We start from the raw sequence: 22,410 nt of genomic DNA on the forward strand, positions 1-22,410 counted from the left end.
TTTAAACAGATACATGCATTCAAATTGGTGAATTTTCAGTTTATTTACTGATTGAAATAGTTAATATAAGAAGAAAATGTAGTTTGGAAATGGAAACTGTGACCCTGAGATTTGTATCATTGCAAGAAATACAGAATTTTTCTCCATACTTACCGTAATTTTATTTCCCTGGCTATTATTCATGGCAGCTCCACCCTTAACAGGAACAGGACAGGAAACAATTAACTATTTAAAACCAGACTGTAGACATAAAAGGGTCCCTCCTTCCTCTACCCCACATTTAAAAGCTGTAAAACAAAAACAAGGGAGAGTTCCTGATGCTGCCATGAATAATAGCCAGGAAAAGAAAATAACGGTAAGTATGGAAACCTTTTTCTGTATCCCTCGCTAATCATGGCAGCATCACTTATGGGTAATACCCAAGCTAAAACCAATGGGAGGGAGAAAAAAACAGATACTTTTAGTTTGCTGCAACAATATTTTATTCATGAGAAGTAACTGAGGATAAAACTCCTCTCCCAAATAAAGTAGACGCAGAAGCTACATCCAGCTTGTAGTGTTTGATGAAGGTCATAGGAGAAGACCAGGTGGCTGCCCTGCATATGTCATCAGATGAAACCTCTGCCCAAGTAGCCCAGGAGGTAGCCAGTGCTCTACCTTTATTTTCTTTATTTTCTCAGAGAGAGGTTTTTAACAAAAGCCCTTTATGGTGTTTGAGATCCAACGCCTTAAAGTAGCAGTAGAAGCAGATTCACCTTATCTGTAGCCAGTTGGAAGAATGCATAAATGTTGTGTCTTCTGAAACTGATTAGTGACTTCCAGATATTTCATCAGACATTCCTTAAAATCCTATTGAAGAAGCTTAAATTCTTCCGAAGAGGAAGGGTTTGGGTAAAAAGAAGGCAGGACAACTTCCTGTGAAATGTGGAATCGCAAAACCACCTTAGGTAGGAGTTCCATTCTAGGTCTTAAGATAATTCTATCGTGGAAGACCTGGATATGATTCTCATCACTGGAAAAGGCTTGAATCTCAGACATTCTTTTAGACGTGGTAATTGCCACTAAGAACAATGTCTTATATGTAAGAAGATTAATACCCAACTCGCCCAAAGGAGCAAAGGGTGTGTGTGTGTGACAGAACATCAAGCACCATAGGTAGATCCCAAGGAGAAGCATAATTTCTGGATGGAGGTCCTATATGTATAGCTGCCTTGAAGAAACTCGCTATCAGAGGATCTGATGCCCATGAGGTGTTACACAATGCAGTTAAAGCCAATGACTGCACTTTTAATGTGCTTAGGCTTAAACCCTTCTCCAGACCTGCATGTAGGAATTTCAGAACATCAATAGTAGTAGAATGCAGGAAGTTCATGGAGTTCTGTTCTGACCATAACCGAAAAATATCCCATATTCTGTGCTAACACGCTGAAGTGGATCCTTTTCTGGATTTCAAAAGCGTTTCAGTCACAGAGTTAGGTAATCCTTACTCTAAGAGTCTCTGCTTCTCAAGAGCCAAGCCCCCAATTTCAACTGGTTGGGATTGTGATGTACTGCTAGACCTTGGATCAACAAATCTGGTCTCTGAGGAAGTGGCCATGGAGGACTCATTCTGTTCAGGATCGAGTACCAAGGTCTCCTAGGCCAAATTGGAATTATTGCAATAATCATCTTTCCAAAAGTTCCTCAATAATTTGGGAATCATTGGTTTGGGAGGGAATGCATACCCCAGATCGAAGTCCCAGGGACAGGAAAAGGCATCTTGTCCTGCTGATCGATAGTCTGCATGTAGGGAAAAATACTTTGGGACCTTTGCATTCCTGTTCAAAGCCACCAAGTCAATCTGAGGCATTCCCCACCTTAACGATATCATTTGAAATACTTCTGGATGCAATTTCCATACTCCATCTAGGATACTAGTTCTGCTCAGATAGTCTGCCGAAACATTCTCCGGTCCTGGGAGGTGGACTGCTTTCAGACCCTGTATCTTGTCTTGAGCAAATTCCATAAGTGGAACTATTTCTAATAAAAGAGCTTTGCTTCGGGTTCCATCTTGTCGATTTATATAGGACGCCACAGCTCTGTTGTCCGTTTGAATTCTTACCCAAAAGGGCATAGTAATTGCTTTTAGTTCTTAGATTTGAATGCATCTTTCGCTCTTCTGAAGTCCATGTACCCTCTATCCATTTCTCTTCTGAATGTGCACCCCATCCTTGGAGACTTGCATCTGTGGTATCTGTCTTCCATGGTGGTTCCTCCAATGAAAAACCCAGAGATAGGTGTTTCATTTTTTGTCCACCAAGATAGGTCGTCTAATATTTTCTGAGTGAGAACAATTCTCTGATCCCAGTTGCACTCTTGTTTCTTGAAGTTTTGTAAGAACTTCATTTGAATTAGACGCATATTCCACTGTGCCCATTTGATAATCCTATGGTGGATGTGAGCGAGCCCAATAGGTTCATAAACCCCTTGTTGTTATGTTTATTTTGTAGTGAAGATTCTGGATCTTTACTTGAATCCTCTCTATTCTTTCTGGTGTTAATTTCACTGTCCTGATGGTTGTGTCTATAGCTGCACCTAGGAATATCATCCTCTGAGAAGGTATCATCATACTCTTTTCCATATTCAACTTCCACCCGTGTTCTAGTAGACATTCTACTGTCACCTGTGAAGAGCTGTGAAGAGTGTGAAGAGCTACTATCTGGCGGGATGGACCTATAATCAAGAAGTCGTCTAGATAGATCTCTATCCCTTTCTTTTGGATAACTGCAACCAAAGAGATGAGGACCTTTGAGAACATCCTCTGTACCAGGCTTAAACAAATGAAAGCCCTTTGAACTGGCAATGCCTTCCAACTTAAACCTGAGGGAACTTGCGGTGGTATCAGATCAGAATCTGATGATATGCATCATTCAAGTCGATTGAAGTCATCCAATCTCCAATTTTTATGTTTGGTATGATAGTGGAAATGGATTCCATCTTGAACGTCCTTGGTTTTTATTCTGAAATTTTTATTTTTTAGATCCAAAATAAGTCTCTACTTCTTCTGTGGTTTGGGGGCCAGGAAAACCGTAGACTAGTGGCCCTTTGATATTTCTTCATTTGGGACTTCTTGTATAGCCTAATTCTCCAGAAGTTTTGATATGCAGCTTTTTTTCTCCGTTTGCTACATGAGATTGCATTAAGTTGGGAAAGCTTAAAATTTTCTCCAATATCCTTCTTGCAAAATAGATAGTACCCAGGAGTCTGACCCAGACAGGATAGAAGAGATGAAGTCTTCCTCCTGTTACTCCTGGCTGGGCCGGCAAAGGTTCAGAAGTTTTTACTTGGAATACACGTTCCTCTGTCTGATAGTGTCTGATAGTTCCTCCAGTTAGGTCTCGAATATTCCTTTCCTGGTTTATATATTCTGTTCTCTCGAAAGGAACGGTTCCTGTATCTCTTATCTTTCCAGGTGGTAGAACCAAATTTTCTTCTTTCATCTGGAAGAAAAGCTTTTTTTCTCCATCAGCTGCCTTGTGAATTGCGCCACACAGGGAGGCTTTAGAGGCACAGTCTGGACACAGGCACAGAAATGTAACCATAATGCTCTCCTTGCTGCAACTGCCAGGCCCATGCTTTTAGCTACCATTCTAGTGAACAAAATTCAGTAGCAAACTTCAATTCTTTTAGTCTGTCCAAAAGATGTTTCCTAGGGACTCCTTTAGTGATGTCTTCTAAGTTTTCTAACCAAACTTTAAATGCTCTCGACAAAATGGTTAAAGCTACTGCTGGATGTAGTGCAGATCCTAATGCTAGGCATGACTTGATAAGATTTGCATCCAGTCTTTTTTTCCATAGACTCCCTCAGATAAGCCATGGAGTAATATGGATGACTGCTTTGTCAATCTTAGGGATGGAGTTCCATGATTTGCAATCATCTTTAGAATAGGGATATAATCTGAATGCTTTATTCTTAAGAGTTACTTTTCTCTCAGATTTTTGCCATTCCTGGGAAATTATTTCCTTTATGGTAGTGGACAGTAAACATTGGCCTATTCGCTTTCAGGTCATGAAAATATCTGTCTGATTCTTTCATCTCTGATTTCTCCTCCGGGAATCTCAGAGTATCCCTTATGATGTTGATTAATTTATCAACTGCCTTAGAATCCAACGTTCTTGAAGCTTACTTCACCTTCTTCTTTGTCTGACACATCTTCCATTATATCCAAATTTTCACTTGAATCTGTGGAATTATCTTCTCTTCTTAGGCATTTGGATGAGGTCATCTTACTTGTTGTGGACTTGAACCTTTCTGTTATTGTCTCTGTAATTAACCTCTTCAAATCTGTTTGAAGTGATTGTCTTTTATCCATTATCTCAGCAGCTTCTGTCAGACATTCTTTACAAAGATTTCTTCCACTAGGATTTATCTCTGTATTTTCTTGGAGAATTGTCTTGTGGTTTGTTTGGGCTTCTAGGGCAGCCTTCCAGCAAGCTATACAGGTTACAATCACTGTAGTGTCACTGTATACCGAAAAGGAACTGTGCCTTTAAAGTTCCCGGTATTTTTTTTATTTTGGCGCGATGTCTCTTTCAGGACTCGGCGGCTCGCTCATGCGCAAACGGATCTCCAGGACGCCGACGCTACTGCGCATGCTCCTCATTCCAAGTTCAGAAAGATCCAGAGTAAGTCTGAGAAAACATTAATTTTGGCTCAGAGACAGCCAGAAGCAACATGCAGTTTGATACACATGGAAAGCCTAATTAATCAGATACATAGCAGACTAAGTAAATAAAACACTTACCTAGGCTTCTCCTAATTCTGTGCCCCAGGACCAAAGGGGGTTATTTCATGCATACAAGTGCATGGAGATACATAAGGTATCTCAAACCCCACATCAATTGCAAGTATTTGCAGCCCATATTAAAGGATTCCCATGATGTGGTACATATACTAATATGTACCTAACTCAGTTAGTCCTGCTTCTGCAGGCTGGTTACTGAGTTCTTCAGATGAAGAGAGGTTGAATTTTATCTGGAAAGCCCATGGTACACATGGGAAGGTGGCCCAAAAAAAATAATTGTCTTAGGAGGCAAATTCCTGTTTGTCCTGGACAGAAAAAAAGTTTGGGGGATAGAGGGACCTCTTATGCCTACAGTCTGGTTCTAATTGAAGATTATACTAGCATAGTGTATTAATAATCTTAATTTTAGTAATGACAGGAGGCGAGTATTTTGCATTTACTTTCTTTACTAACTCCATATCAGAACACAGTCAGAGTGTATATAAGGGAAAGCAAATCCGCATTACTTGCATCACATGCGACATCACAAGTCCAGAACCAAACGAGAAACTTTGTACAAAACCTTGAATACGATAATGGAAACAAATTCCTCTCGTAGATGGGTTATGCTGAAAGAAAAAAAAAAACTAGCTTCAGTGATACGGAATCGACAGTATGAATGTAGTACAGTGAGCTTAAGTAATTAGATGTCAATGTACCTGACATAGATCTAAAATTATCCAAAGTTAACATACTAGAATAATATACCCATAACAGAATTAAATTTTTCTATGCGCTAATTTCTCACAAACCTATAATGTATACACATAATGTACTAGAAACCTCAAATATCGTGTGACCCATAACTTACCTTATATCAGGGTGGGACGAACAACATACAAAAAAGAGGCGACGTTCTTGTCTAAGTACTATATGCAGGGGCGTATTAGCCGCGAGGCAAACAAGGCATTTGCCTTGGGCGGCATTTTCCAGGGGGCGGCAAAAAAAGCCGCCCCCAAACGCCCAGGGCAAATGCCTTGTTAGCCTTGCGGCTAACTGACATGCCGTCTGGGCGGGCGGTCGGTCGGTCTCCTGGGCAGTGCTGGCGGGCGGCCGGCGAGGGAGCTCTTCCTCTGAGCTGTCTGCTCAGCTCCCTTGCGCGCCGCACAGTGAGGCTGGGAGCCGGAATATGACGTCATATTCCGGCTCCGCCTCCCAGCCTCACTGTGCGGCGCGCGAGGGAGCTGAGCAGACAGCTCAGAGGAAGAGCTCCCTCGACGGCCGGCAGCCAGCGCCGCCCAGCAGCCACTGGACCACCAGGGAGAAATAGGACCCCCCCCCAGCATTCCCAAAGGTAAGGAGGCTGGGGGGGGGGGGGGTAAATTAAAAAAATAAAATAAAAAATGTGTTAAATATGTGAGTGAGTGAGTGAGTATGTGTGTATGTCTGTTAGTGTGTGTGTGTGTGAGAGAATGTCTGTTAGTGTGTGTGTGTGTGTGTGTTAGTGTGTGTGTTAGTGTGTGTGTCTGTCTGTTAGTGTGTGTGTGTGTCTGTCTGTTAGTGTGTGTGTGTGTCTGTCTGTTAGTGTGTGTGTGTGTCTGTCTGTTAGTGCGTGTGTGTCTGTCTGTTAGTGCGTGTGTGTCTGTCTGTTAGTGTGTGTGTATGTCTGTTAGTGTGTGTGTGTGTGTGAGAGTGAATGTCTGTTAGTGTGTGTGAGTGAATGTCTGTTAGTGTGTCTGTGTATGTCTGTTAGTGTGTGTGTGTGAATGTCTGTTAGTGTGTCTGTCTGTTAGTGTGTGTGTGTATGTCTGTTAGTGTGTGTGTATGTCTGTTAGTGTGTGTCTGTTAGTGCGTGTGTGTCTGTTAGTGTGAGTGTGTGTGTATCTGCTAGTGAATGTGTGTCTGTTAGAGAGTGTGAGTGTGTCTGTAAGTGTGTGTGTGTTTCTGTTAGCGAGTGTGTGTTTCTGTTAGCTAGTGTATGCGTATCTGTAAGTGAATGTGTGTGTGTATTTAGAAGGCGGGGGAACGGTGGGGGTGGTGCGGGCTGGGGGAAGGGTTGGATGGGGGTGGCGCGGGCGGGAGGGGGGCGCCTGAGTTTTGTCCTGCCTAGGGCAGCACAAAACCAGGATACACCACTGACTATATGTGTCTTCAAAAAAAAGTAAAAAGTATCTCACTCATATTTTTCAAAACATGAACCTGCTCTAGTATGATGGAGCTTTAGTGGTAATATCCCCACTTGGGATATGCAGGTCTAGAATTGCAGTAAAATCCAGGATACCAAAGAAGGAGTGTAAAGTAAATACCATATAAATAATAAAATTTACAGGGAAAAACTTTATTTAACAAATAAAAAGGTATATATAAAATATATGTTTAAAATACAAAAAGGGTAGAGGCACACTACGCGTAAGCCCCTTGTCTCTTGTGCATTCCGGGTCCATGAGCCAGCTGTAAAACTCTGGTAGCTGATGGTTGTTGCGTGATGCAAACAGGTCTAACAGGAGTGGACCCCTTCGGTCGTGCAGGATTGCAAATATCTGAGGGTTTAGTTACCAGTCGCTGGCATCTCTCCAGTGGCGGGAGTACCAGTCCACTGTAAGGTTCGATTCCCCCGGTAAGTATTCTGTCTTGATCGTGATGTTGCGAGAGAGGCAGGAAAAGATTTCCTTCGGTAGGTTCGTCAGTGTCCGGGAGCGAGTACCTCCCAGGTGATTGATGTAACATACAGCAGAGACCATCCGGAGGAGAATACAGCAGTTGGATTGCCCGTTTGCCAGGCTGTGGATGGCAAAGATTCCGGCCAATGATTCCAAGCAGTTGATGTGCATCTTGAGCTCCTGGGTTGTCCATGTCTCTGTAGCTCCTCATCCCCACCTGCTAGCGTCTGACTCCAGTATGAAGTCCGGTGGCTGCCAAAGATAGCTCGACCATTCCATGCTTGCATGCAATTGAGCCACCATGCGAGTTCTTGATGAATTTTGTTTGTCAGCGGAATCGGTTGGTTGTATGTGGGGTCTCGTCTGAGGAAGCTGGCTTTCAGCCATTGCATGGCCCGATAGTGCAGCGGGCCTGGGAATATGGCCTGGATAGAAGGCCAATGATCCAGGCAAGTTGTCTGAGTGGGATGGAGTAGCGCTTGAGGACATTGCAGATCTCCTTCTGAATGGCCAATGCTTTTGAAGACGGCAGGTGAAGCTTGCAGTACCAAGAGTTTATTTTGAAGCCCAGGAATTAAATAGTCTGAGTAGAAATCAGTGCAGACTTGGCCTTGTTCACTATGAATCCGAGAGATTCCAACAAGTGTGCCGTATATCCGGCATTTTGTAATTGGAGGTTGTTCGTCCTGCAGAACAGGATTATGTCGTCCAAGTATATAATGCACCAGATCCCTCATGCTCTGAGATGGGCAACTACTGGTTTTAGCATTTTGGTGAAACAGCACAGTGCAGAGCTGAGATCAAAAGGGAGGCAAGTGAACTGCCTCCCGGGATGCCTGTGCCAAAGGGTTTGACAGGTATGCATCTTTGGGATTGACAGGTATGCGTCTTTGAGGTCCAGACGTGTAAACCAGTCCCCTTTTTGTAGGAGGTCCCAGAGGAGATGGATTCCCTCCATCTTAAAGTGACGGTATATAACGTGTATGTTTAGATCCCTTAGATTGATCACTGGTCTGAATTCGCTGGTTTTCTTGCAAACGAGGAACATGTTGCTGAAGAAACCCTCTCGTCCGAATGAGGGCTGGATTGCGCCTTTCGTGTGCAATTCGCGGAGCTCCAATTCTATGAGAGGAGCATCCGTGGCTGAGAGGCTTGGGGGACGAGGGGGGTGGTTTTGTGTAGGGCACATCTGCAGTTTGATGTGATAACCCTTGATGGTCTGCAACACCCATGCATCTGTGGACAGTTTTTCCCAATTCTGGAAAAAAAGAGATACGCCTGTGGTTATGGTTAAAGTAGGCACATGTAAAAGATGGTCTCTTACCTGTGGGAAATCCTTGCACTGGCACGTCTGCTTCCTCCACAACCTCTGTCCACTCCCCAGTAGTGGGGGTATTGTTGCCGTGCACACACTTCTGGGTAGAATGGTTGTGGGTGTCCTGTACGGGGGCTCGATGGCCAGTATTGGCTGGTGGCACCTTTGCCGACAGCCCTGGAAAAAACACCCCTGGTGGGGTTGCCTCTAAAGGTTTTTCCATAGAGGCGGCCACCGCCACGTTGATCATAGCCTGGAGATCCATGGGGTTCTGGGCATCTTCAATGATAGGCTTATATGGATACGAATACTGCTTTTAACAGGCACAGGTATGAGAGTTATAGGGACTGGTCGGGAGGGGCGTAAACAGGCCGTGAGCCTTCACTCACTCACAGACTAATGGCGTGTAGTAATAAACAGACTCTTGTTATGATCACCGGGGCTCACCCAGGAAAATCAGAACTGCAAATACAGATTCCGTTCAGCAGCACTCTGGGTATTACCCAAACGGGGGCTCACCCCTTGCCAGAATACTAAGGTATATCTAACTGGCAGTCCCACTCCTCAGGGGTATTACACCAACCTGACCCCAAACCTGACAGTATGCACAGCACAGCTGGACTGCAAAACTCAAAAACACAGAGAGCCTCTTCGTGATGGGAGTAAAATCCACAACTAACAACACCAGCAAGATGGCTGCTGTGGGTTTCACGAGAACTGGGGCTAAAATGGTGTAAAAAGCCCGCAAAATTTGTTCGCAGGAAAACATACAAATGGAAAAGGGGATGTCAATAGACGCGAACAGAGAATTCCGCGAACGGTCCATTCGCGTAAAACTACAGAACGCTGTATGTGAACGGGAAACACCGTGAACAGACAGCTGTGAACGGCCAGTTCGTGCGCAAGCCACCGAATGCCATGCACAGTATAGGGAGCGAACAGCACGTTCGTGCCTAAATGCACAAATCAATAGAGTTCCCAGCCCGAACGCACTGAAATCAGTGCAAACGGCGCTGGGAAAAAAACGAGGAGAGTGGTGAATGTAGCCACCTCGGGGGGTGGGGGCAGGGAATGGCCGCATCAGATAACAGAGGGCCTGCGGACAGAGGTGACAGAACCCCAATCAGAGAAAAACAGCCCCACTAGAGAGGTGGAGATAAAAGATACCCCCATAGGAATGCAAAATAGTAATCTCATACAATAAGTACAGTTTTAAAACAGAGGCATAGGACAAGTACTCTGACCTGACTTGTGATGGAGCAGCAAAGAAAGAGGAAGTGATGCGAATATGCTTTCCCTTATATACACTGACTGTGTTTTGATTGGTTCTTTATTTCACCTGTTTTTTCTTTGCTGTTATGGAGTTAGAAAGTTAATGCAAAATATGAAACCTCCTGTCATGTGGTAAAATGAGTTAATTGTTTCCTGTCCTGTTGGGGGCAGAACTAGCCCATAAGTGATGCTGCCATGATTAACCAGGAAATGTTTATTATGTTATGCACTGCCGCTTTTATTTTAAGAAGATAAGTGAACATATGAAGAAAATGAAAATGCTTGAATGCTTGCATTGCTCACAAGCTGTAAATATTTTCCCCAAATAGGTCCTATTTTATTTGTTTTTTCACCGAGGCTTTTTGTGTATGTTCATAAAACAAAAAAAAGACAAATATTTCTACCAAAGACATATTTCATCCTAGACAAGATAGACGCGTTTGAAGCACAACTCTCTTTCACATTCCTTTATTTCCCTCAGTAACTAAGAGAAACTTTCTTGTTATTTGTTATATTAATTGCAACACTTACAATGCGATTTCCATTATTTGTTATCATGCAAAAAATCTCTCAAAGTAATATGTGAACAGCGTTTTCCTTGTTTCCAAGATCGTATAAGGGAACATGCTAATGATATTGTTAATAATAGTCTTGTTTATTTGGCACAGAAACACTTTGTTGTCATTCTTTTTTTTTTCCGTTAACCTTGTTTTTCTAGAGAAATAGGATAGTAGCACTGCATTTTTCAATAACCCCTTAAGACGTAGGGCCTTTAACCCCTTAAGGACCAAACTTCTGGAATAAAAGGGAATCATGACATGTCACACATGTCATGTGTCCTTAAGGGGTTAAAGGAACACTCCAGACACCATAACAATGTAATTTCAATTAAGTTGTTATAGTGCTAGAAGGTATTAGGCTCTGTCTTATCTTAAAAAGTTAAGGTTTAAACTGTTTAGCACCATAACAACATAATTGAGATGAAGTTGTTATGATGCCTGGAATGTTCTTTTAAGTGCTGCTCTATATTCGGTACCAATGCATTTTTGGTGTTTTTCTGTAATTAATTAATCTATCATTTTGTCTTTTTCTCCTTTGCTCCACCTACATATATGGTTGGAACATGACATATATGGCTTGAAAGGAATAAAAAATGTGCACATAATTTCAGTACACACAGACAAGTTAGTCTATTTTTCACTTGTTCAGTATTCAATTTTACGCTCACTGGCATAGTCCTCTTTACCTTTTGTATTGGATTGCATTGCACTGCACAATTTGTTGGCACTTTATAAATGCAAGTAATAATAATTGTAGATTATGCTAGCTTTAGTGTACCTATAATCTTAATTTTATTAATGACAGGAGGCGAGTATTTGCTTAAGTCTCTCTTTACTAGAACTCCACAGCAGCACAGAAAAACAACCAATCAGAAAAAAGTTAGGTACTATAAAACTCCCCTCCCCATGCATCATTTCCTCTTTCAAGCTGCGATAAAACAGAACAAAAAACAGAAAAAATAATGGGGAAGAAACGAAGTCCTAGATACAATGAATATGACAATGTCCGCCATCCGAGAAGAGCTGTCAAACCAGATAGTATTGATGGACTGTAAACTGAAACGAGAGAAAAACAGAATCGAAAGGGTTGGTTAGCCAATGAAATGTACTCCGAACCAAACATGTAGGCACCCAGTGTAACAACCAAATTTACCTTAATATGAGATATCCCAACCCTACATATGAAAAACAGACATAAGAAACAAGTGACAGGTAGCAGAGACAACAAGCAGAGTTGCATACGTACCTGATAATCTAAACTATTAACATTGAACAAGGGAGGGATAAGAATGGGTGGGAAATACTCGCCTCCTGTCATTAATAAAATTAAGATTATAGGTACACTAAAGCTAGCATAATCTACAATTTTATAACATGACAGGAGGCTTCGTATTTGCTGTTTCAACGCTCAATTCACCAATCCAACGCTGTTTGTGTCGCTGGTACCTATTCCAGGAGATATCAGAGCAATCCCAATTGGACTTAACAACTGCGATAAACGACAGAAGACGGATCAATGAAGATGCCAGCCGACGAAGTATCTCAAACGCGGAAAAAAACACCCTACGCCGATAGATCCATTGTAAGTGGTGTTGCGACCTGTTTCCTAGCAGTCGGTCCAAGGGCTGGCAATCTGACCTATCAGCCATTTTCCTGTAGTTGTAAAAAGTCAAAGGTCATTTGCGGACTTAGGGTCGCAAGAAGCAAAACTGCCACCACGTCTCAACTCTTGATCTGTAAGGTGGCTCCTCCGATCGTGCCAGGGTCATCCGGCAATGTGGCCTTGCAGGTAGATCTCCAATCTCAAGGAATGCGCCTAAGTCCACCACCAATATCACAATAGAACCGAGTAGGATCTTTCATTCCCTCCTGACCTACCCGGTGAGATGTTTCAACCGAGAATAAGTTAGTATGCAGGCAAGGGTGTGGTCAAACCAGCCGTATCCTAAGTGATTCCAATATTCCAAATGGACTGTGTAATCCTCGGCTGCGGTAGAGAAAAGACTCCCAAAGAATGTCCATTCAGGGTTCCGAACAGAACTTGTGTGGATGAACGGTGGTCGACTATTCTGGGAATAGAGAATCCCAGAGATATTCAAAGGGATGGAGTAGACCCTAGGACAAGGAATGTGAGTTTGAAATTGAAGTCAAAGTCTCCCTATAGAGGGGTACCTCCCTTCTTTGCTTGGATTCCCGCGTTCTCCACTGCGCAGGCAAGGCGTAAAGTCCCTTCGCTCATGACAGGCGACTCCAGAGAGCAGATATAGTGAAAAAAGAAGAAGGGTCCAGCTTCAGCCGTCCGAAACATGTGTCGTCCTGTTAGAGAATGTCGGCAGCTCTGTCTGAGTCTGCTACCATCCTGAGCCGTACTCCAGCGGTAGGACGTGACCCGACTTTGGTGTCTGTGTAGGAGTTGGGGCACACCAGGTACCTCCATAGAGACTCGTAGGTCTCCTTGACGGTAGTTGAAAAAGTGGGTTAGTGCGAATCCAAAACAAGACGGCTCCCGTGAGGAATATATAGAGTATAGATGGAAGGCCCACCATCTGCGAACCCTGTTCACCAGGTATGTGCTCCGAGGAGATGGGGCAGTACTGCCATCTTATCCCAAGATCGTAATGACCGGGGAACTCAAGACAACCGGGGTTTCCGGTCATGCCATGCGAACCATGCATACGGTTTACCTTCAGACCGGGTAGTAGGCCTTCTCTAGTCTTGTTACCTGAGCAAGGCAGTGCCCGTCTGCTCCATGAAGGTGTCCGTATCTGTCATCTTGATATGAGAGAAACTGTCTGCGCAGTTTGTTCGTAATGGTCTGGGTATCCAAAACTGAAAGCACTTCTCAGTCTTATGTGGTACAGAATATACCAAACCCTGTACTCTCGTACTACCTGAGGCTCATCCATTAGCCATACCATCTCCAGGAGTGTGTGTAAATAAGTGGGAGTCTCCCCCTGTATACCTCTGTGGGTATTTCTCGCGTGTGGTACAGAGGTCCGGATCTAGTCGATCCATTACCGGAGATAAAATAGAGGGATCCAGTCTAAATATGTATATCTTGCATGACCAGGCCGTCCTCCATAACGAAATCAGTAGCACCTACGTCAGATCTAATTGAATGCAGGAGGGACGCCCCTCTATGTAGTCATCGATGTCTTGTGTGATGAGCAAATGGTCGGCACTGTAGAGTGTCGAGTGTATGAGAGAGCCGCGCTCTCTACATATGTGATCGATTAACGTGATAGCGTCCGGCTGATAGCCTGAGCGGGCCGCGCCCATTAATAACCAAACGGTCCAGTCTACCTCCGTGACCGGTTCTCACTATGAGAATGTGTCCTCCAAACATGTCCTCTGTATCCAGCACAATATCTGGCCGAGGTTGAGGGAGGGCTGCGCCCTCTAATAACAAATCAGTGTCCGGTCCTGTATCTGAGAGTGGTTCGCTCTCTGTACCTGAAAATAAAGTATCCCTGGATCGAGATGACGGAGGGCCGCACCCTCCTGTGGTCCAAACTAGAGTCCCAAGAGACTCAGGGTGACCAATTGTAGGGTACACCAAAATACTAATATCAGCATAAGGCTGATGGCAATCTAGGGGAAAAACAACAATGAGAAAGAAAACTACCAACTGACCGCCCGGATCCCGTGCGCGCGCGCGGGGTCCAGGATGACCGTTGGTAGCCTGAGGAAAGCTGGAGACGTTCTCCGCAATCCACAAGCGCCCGGGAGGTCGGAAGAGGTCAAGTCAGGCCTCTCGACGACCCGAGCGAAAGGAAAAAGAAGTCCCGAAAAACGAAAAAAATAACGTAGATAAGAGAAAAATACGTAAATTCTATCTCAGATAGAAGGTAAATAGCAGGCCGGAAGGTAAGACAGGTAAGCCCCACTGAACAGAGCCAGGAGCTAACCTAACGCAGGAAAAAACTACCGATACCTCTAAGGATACCGGGAAGCAGATACGGAGGTAGATGTAAAAGACAAGGAAAACACTGCGTTCTCCTGTAGGTGTCTGAGCATCGATCCTTGCCTGTGCGAAGTCCTCCTTGGAGATGTATGACCGGGTCCTGATAAGAAACCCTGTCCTTCAGGCATGAGGTTTAGGGCCTTCACCCTACCCACCATATTCAGATGGCCGTACACAGGTGTCCTCTTGGGTAGTATGGCGAAGGTGCTTGTCTGGACACCTGCCAATATCCCTGTCACTGGTGGGCACTGGCATTTCCTCAGTGACATTCCCCCAGGTCTGCGGCCTAAAAGGGGTTCGGCACCAATAGAGTAGGCCCGTCAGAAGGGCACAGGCCCAGCAGGCCAAACAAATGGACACGGGATAGTTGGCCAAGCAAATTGGCACGGACATAGCAGGCCATACAGATAGGCACCGACATAGCAGGCCATACAGATAAGCACCGACATAGCAGGCCGTACAGATAGGCACCGACATAGCAGGCCATACGGATAGGCACCGACATAGCAGGCCATACGGATAGGCACCGACATAGCAGGCCATACGGATAGGCACCGACATAGCAGGCCATACGGATAGGCACCGACATAGCAGGCCATACGGATAGGCACCGACATAGCAGGCCATGCAGATAGGCACCGACATACCAGGCCATGCAGATAGGCACCGACATAGCAGGCCATGCAGATAGGCACCGACATAGCAGGCCATGCAGATAGGCACCGACATAGCAAGCCGTTTAAATGGGCACAGACACAGCAGGCCTTTAAATGGGCACAGACATAGCAGGCCGTTCTTATGGGCACAGACATAGCAGGCTGTTCTTATGAGCACAGACATAGCAGGCCGTTCTTATGGGCACAGACATAGCAGGCCGTTCTTATGGGCACAGACATAGCAGGCCGTTCTTATGGGCACAGACATAGCAGGCCGTTCTTATGGGCACAGACATAGCAGGCCGTTCTTATGGGCACAGACATAGCAGGCCGTTCTTATGGGCACAGACATAGCAGGCCGTTCTTATGGGCACAGACATAGCAGGCCGTTCTTATGGGCACAGACACAGCAGGCCGTTCTTATGGGCACAGACACAGCAGGCCGTTCTTATGGGCATAGACATAGCAGGCCGTTCTTATGGGCACAGACATAGCAGGCCGTTCTTATGGGCACAGACATAGCAGGCCGTTCTTATGGGCACAGACATAGCAGGCCGTTCTTATGGGCACAGACACAGCAGGCCGTTCTAATGGGCACAGACATAGCAGGCCGTTCTAAAGGGCACAGACATAGCAGGCCAATCAATGGGGCACAGACATAGCAGGCCAATCCTGGGTTGTGTATTATTATTATGACATTATTATTAATATGTTATTTATATAGCGCAATCCAATTCCGCAGCGCTTTACAATGGGTATTGAATGAGTAATGGGGACCTCTGAGTTGGGTAGAGTTCCCAACAAATCGTAGATCCTCAGAGCATCCTGTGACATAGGGCCCCCAGACTCCAACCCTTTAGACAGCATAATACTGTGTTAATAACATATAACTGGGACTAGTAGTCCCTAAATGCCCAGCAGGCAATAGCGGTATCACAATTGTAATAGGTATAAACTGAAAATGTTCCAGTGAAAACTGCGTCCATAGAAACGTGACGTAGTGAGCAATACGTAACTGGGAATAGGGTATGCGCATGGGCATGCAGACCAGTCAGATTTCTACATCCATAGTATGCATCATCAGCATGCTGCCAGAAGGTTATATTACCCATGGTATAACATCAGGAATAGGGCAAAAATAATAGACCAATTCTACAAGTCACAGAATCTGATGGAATTGAATCAGTGTCAGCATAGACTGGTCTCCCATACCAGTTTGAGCCATAGCCAGGTCTGCTTAGCTTTGTAGATATGCCATGTACAGAGCATAGCATGCTAGAGGAGTCTCCTCTCTGACTCCAGAGATGGATAGGCACTTATCTACTGACTATAAGCCTATTCACCAAATAACACTTGTTACTCGGCAATAAGCAGGTATCCCCTATTTGTAATAGAAACAAAAACCAACTGGTTAGCAGAAAAACTAATTCTGCTTATCCTTGAGCTCACTGGCAGACTGGCTCTGTATGCATAATGTTACAGAGCCAGAATGCCAGAGAGGAGAACACTGCGGTCCGGCTGGAGGGGGGGATGTGAGTAGGTGCACCCCCCTCTCGCCGGTCGGCTGCACGTGGCTCCAAAGAAGCCGGCCGCGGCGAGGCGGCCACGTGTGTGAGCTGACCCGGCCGCCGGGTACTCGCATCTGACCGCAAGTAACCCCGGGCGCCGGCATGCTCACACTGGAGCTCGGGGAGACAGAAAAGGCAGCCAAACGGCTAGTCTCATTCCTCCCCGGGCAGAGCGCCCGTAGCCCACGGGGGCTGATAGGAGGGCGCTAGGGAGTGGGGGGGGGGAAGGGAAGAGGGGCAAAACCAAAAGGATCCCCAGGAAACCCCCCTAAAGGAAACATCCCCAAAAACAGGGGGAGCAATGAGGAAAAAAACGGGCAGAAGCCCAAAGCCACTAAAAAACAAACTGTAAAATATATACATAATAAATATAAAAATACAGTATATATACATATATAAACAAGAAACATATGACTAAATCTAAAAACCTTAAATATATAAAAGGAAAATAATTATAAAAATAAATAATAAATAACTAAATACAGAAATAAACATAAAATATATAAAAGGAAAATAATAATATATAACTAAATACAGTATATACATATAAAATATATAAAAATAAATACACAATATGATAACTGAATAATATAAATATAAATCATAAATAAGTCAAAATAAATCCCAAAGCCACCCACTAGAAGCAGGAGGCAGTGGTACTCTGACCTGTACTGTCTGCAGAGCAGCAAAGAAAGAGGAAATGATGCATGGGGAGGGGAGTTTTATAGTACCTAACTTTTTTCTGATTGGTTGTTTTTCTGTGCTGCTGTGGAGTTCTAGTAAAGAGAGACTTAAGCAAATACGAAGCCTCCTGTCATGTTATAAAATTGTCACTGACAGAGAGGAGTCCCATGTTTTGAATGATCTCACTTTAGCCATGCTGCTTCTATACTAATATGACTCGAGGTTCCATGTTCTCAATAGAGCTTTAAAGCCTTGTGAAATATATACTCACATCGTATTATTTATTTCAGCCTGTTTTGAAACTATATATGAGAGCTAATAAAGTCAAGGGCACATTTTCTGTTTCTGTGTACCAGTAAAAGCCCAGTTACAAAGATTTATAGAGATGGTAAAATAAGAAGCCAATCAGGAAGGTGAGGTAAGATGCATTCTGGGATATATTATTTTCATAGAACAGGAGACAGGAAATATAAGCACACATGTGTTCTTAAAATATATTACCTGCTGAATTATTTAAATGCATAACTGTATGATGAAAGTCTGACTCATTTCAAATAATGAATGCTTGCTTTGCAGCACTTATGTAATAATTGTGCAAATTCCAGCTGCAATAAGCAATTAATGAAATACATACTTTATAACACAACTTTTTGGATACAATATGATAAAAAAATAAATGTAACTGGTTAGGTGACACAGTAAAGTCCAACTGTCCAGATCAGAATTATCAAAATAATTACATGATTTTGCTATTTCATGTTGAAAAGTCATGGTTTTATAAAAGACATGGAGGGGAGTATTGCTTTACCCATACCGTCCACCAATAGCCGTAAATAATACACAAAATAGAAAAAAAAAAAAACCAGAACATACAGTGACCCCAGCAAATCCCTATCCAGATCCCAGTATAACCATAAGCACCACCCCAAAACCACGCTCTTTCATTGGTGATGCAAACAAAACTGAAGAACACACGATCCCAAAAAAACAGAGAACAGGAACATTTCATAAACCATAATTTGGTACAGGTTAATCAAACAGAAACCAAGTCCAACCAATAGGAGATAAACAGGAAACAAAACTTCCAGGACACCTTAGAAATGCTCAAATCAAGATTCACGCACCAAACGAAGACAAATACAGGTCCAATCACACTGGAGTCACACTGCGAAAACACAAAAGAACAGAAGCCCAACGGTGAGAACAGCAATACAAATATCAACATATCAGCAATCCAACCATAAATACAACACCAATGACACATAATACAATCACCAATCAATACATGGTGTAAAAGAAAAAACAGCCATGAAGCAAACCAATGAAAAACAGCACCTATCGTACTGTAGATCACAGAAGAAACCAAACATAACCCAAGGGTGGGACAATATTCTGTTTCCATAGGCGTGTGCTGGGTGTGCCTGGGCACACCCTAATCCCAGCGGCCCGCGCTATCTGCCTCCATGGGCCGGTGAGGGAGATCAAAGATCTCCCTCACCGGCCCGCAGGGAGGGAGGCAGGAGAACTCTAGCCCCACAGGCTAGAGTTCACTCACCACTGGACCACCAGGGATGGCAACAGCACGACCTACCCCTCCCTACAAAAGGTAAGACGGGAGGGGGGCTATTTCCTAAATGGTCCCCCCACCCCCACAGTCCCTCCAAACAAATACACACAAACAGCACCCACACACACTAACAGCACCCACACACATCACCCTGACAAACACACACAGCACCCATACACAGCAGTGTGTGCATGTGTATATATATATATATATATATATATATATGTGTATATATATATATATATATATACATATATATATATACATACATACATACATGCGGCGTGTGTGTTTGTGCTTTAGGGTGCACACCCTTATGCAATAGACTGCGCACGCCCATGTCTGTCTGTTATAAAATCATGACTTTTTGATTTGAAATACCATCAAGTTTTCTTGATAATTATAAAGTTTACATGTCTTTTTTTAAATGTGTAGTTTTTTTATTTTATTTTTTTAAAATATTTTTTTTACGTAATTTAGTAGATATATGTACATTATACTTTCTTTGGTCTTTTAGCATGGTTCAGGCTTGTTTGACCTGTTTGGAGTACTCAGGCCATGACACAAAGTCCAATCTCAAAGCCAAGCATTTATTCTCTGAGTGGTAAAGGTGATGTGTATATAGTCCTACACATCTCCTACCAGGGCTTCTAGACTGTGAAAGCTCTATTAATTTTAAATATAAATACTCCCCTTTTCCTTAAAGGAACACTCTAAGTCAGTGGCATATTTTGTTTGTGACAAAGTGCTCTTCGCCACTTGTGCTTGGAGAAGGCTAATGGCTAGCCTTTTGCCTTGTGACTATGGCCCCTGGGGTGTATTGCCTTTTAAAAACTCAATTTGTGCAGATTGAAGTCTAAAACACTGTGTTTGGCCATTTAACTCCTATGGGAAAGGATCTGCACTTTTGAACTGGCCTTTTGCCATTTTAATTCAGTCGAACGCGTTCAGCGGTGTTTGTTCATGGAACTAAAGTAGAGTTCATGGAACTAAAATCGGATACGCGACGGCACGAACACCGCTGAACTTCTACCTTCTCTGGAACTTCAACACTTTGAATGGAGTCGAACGGTGTTCAACAATACGAACACCACATTAACATTGCTATTTGCAATGTTAATATGAAAATGTGCGTGCGTGCGTGCGTGCGTGCGGTCGGTCAAAATGTGACTTCCAGCTATCACCCGAACCACTGGACCAATATGCATGATATTTGGATATGTTTGTCCCCTTAAGTATGCTGGTTCTGAAAATGTAACTGTAATTGAATGTGTAATTTTGATGTTATAAAAATTGTGTAAAAAAGTATATATTTTTTTGGAATTTTTTATTTTTTTTTGGAATTGAATGTATAATTTTGATGTTATAAAAATTGTGTAAAAAAGTATATATTTTGCTTGGAGATAATTGAGTTGATACAGCAATTAACCCCTTAAGGACACATGACGTGTGTGACACGTCATGATTCCCTTTTATTCCAGAAGTTTGGTCCTTAAGGGGTTAACTCAATTATCTCCCAAGCAGAGGGGAGGAATTACAGTAATGAATGGGAGTGTTTAACTGTGTGTCTGTAAATGATTGGCTGCTGAGTTTGTGTTTTCGGCGCCAAACAAGGTCCACGTGGGTGGTAACCTTGTGGGGAAAACTGTATAAAAGAAATGCCCCTTGCACTCAATAAACGAGATCTTCTTGCCCTCAACTTGTAGCCTTGTCTCTTGTTGTAGTGAACAGCTATACCATCTATAGCTCTTGTGAGAGCTCTCTCTCTCTTCAGCTATACTCTCTTGGAGGAGAGACCCAGCTATACTCTCTTGGAGGAGAGCCCCAGCTATACTCTCCTGGAGGAGAGCCCCAGCTATACTCTCCTGGAGGAGAGGTCCTGCCCACACGCTCCTTAACCCCTTAAGGACCAAGCTTCTGGAATAAAAGGGAATCATGACATGTCAGACATGTCATATGTCCTTAAGGGGTTAATCAAGAGGTTGGAGTCCCAGGGTGGGAAGGGCACGGCGAGATAAACCAAGCTATGGCGGTTCGTGGAGTCTGCAGTGCCTATGGTGTCGAGTGCAGTGCTGCTGGTCTTTCAGAGGCGCTAGGAGCATCTGTCGGCGGAGGTGTCCGTCACAGGTTTTGTGCTGCCCTAAGCATGATTAAACACGGGTACCCCCCTAGCCTAAATTTTCCCCAACCTTTTCTGTCAAGGCCACACCTCTTCCTGTTTAAGTCAACACACTTTAGCTGACAGACACATGTCTCACTGATACTTCCACTGACATACAATCACTGACAGATACATCAGGCGGGCGTTCTCCCTAACAGTTTCAGTGACCACTGTCTAGTGTACTGCATATGCAAAATAAAGGCCACTAAATCCCCTCCCAAGATTATCACCAGGTCTTTCAAAAAATTAATCTTGAATCCTTTTTAAATGATCTCAAGAACATACCATGGCACAGATTAGGCATAACACCAGATCTAGACTCTGCAATTGCATCTTTTCAGTCCAAGCTCTTGCTTGTTTGGAATTTGCATGCCCCTCTGCGAAAAGTGCGATTAAAAGGGACACACCTGCCTTGGGTTACAGCTGACCTCATTCAAATGTACCAGTTTAGAGATTCACTGTGCTCAAAGTTCAAGCGTACTGGCTCCATGAACGATCACTGTACTTACAGACATTGGCGAAATGCATGCACAAAATAAACAAAAATGGAAAAGGCCCAATATTTCACTGAAAATTTGAACAACAACCTATCAAACCCAAGAAACTTCTGGAAAATCATAAATAGCATACAAACCTCCACAATCCACTCCCAACCCTCCACTGTCAAATATCGACAACCAAACACTGCAACACCCCCTTGATTTAGCTAATGCCTTTAATAATTATTTTGTTGGATGTGCTACCACCCTGGTTGCTTAGATAACAAATGACACTAATTTTCAGACCGCAAATAAACATCAGGCCCTGCCAAATCAACAAAATCCTCATTTAGAAAAATTAAATTTAAGACCTGTGCCTGTTAGTGTCATTAATAAACATCTTAATAATTTATACATTAAAAACCAGTGTGGACCAGATCAAATCCCAGCAATGTTGCTGAAGCTCAGTGAGCCAGCAATTGCTAAACCTGTCACTACCCTTATCAATGAATCCCTGGTGTCAGGATACATACCCAAACTTTTGAAGACTTCAAAAGTTGTACCTACCCATAAAAGTGGTGTTAATAATTTGGTATATAACTATCGCCCGATATCATTGCTCCCTGTATAGTCAAAAATATTGATAAAATGCGTCCACACGCAACTATGTGAATATTATCCATGTTCAAATTATCTGACATCTGATCAATCAAGCTTTCGTCCAAATCATTCAACTTTGACTGCCCTCTTAAAAGTTTGCA

Source organism: Pelobates fuscus, chromosome 1 (assembly GCF_036172605.1).
Source record: "Pelobates fuscus isolate aPelFus1 chromosome 1, aPelFus1.pri, whole genome shotgun sequence".
Taxonomy (NCBI): Eukaryota; Metazoa; Chordata; class Amphibia; order Anura; family Pelobatidae; genus Pelobates; species Pelobates fuscus.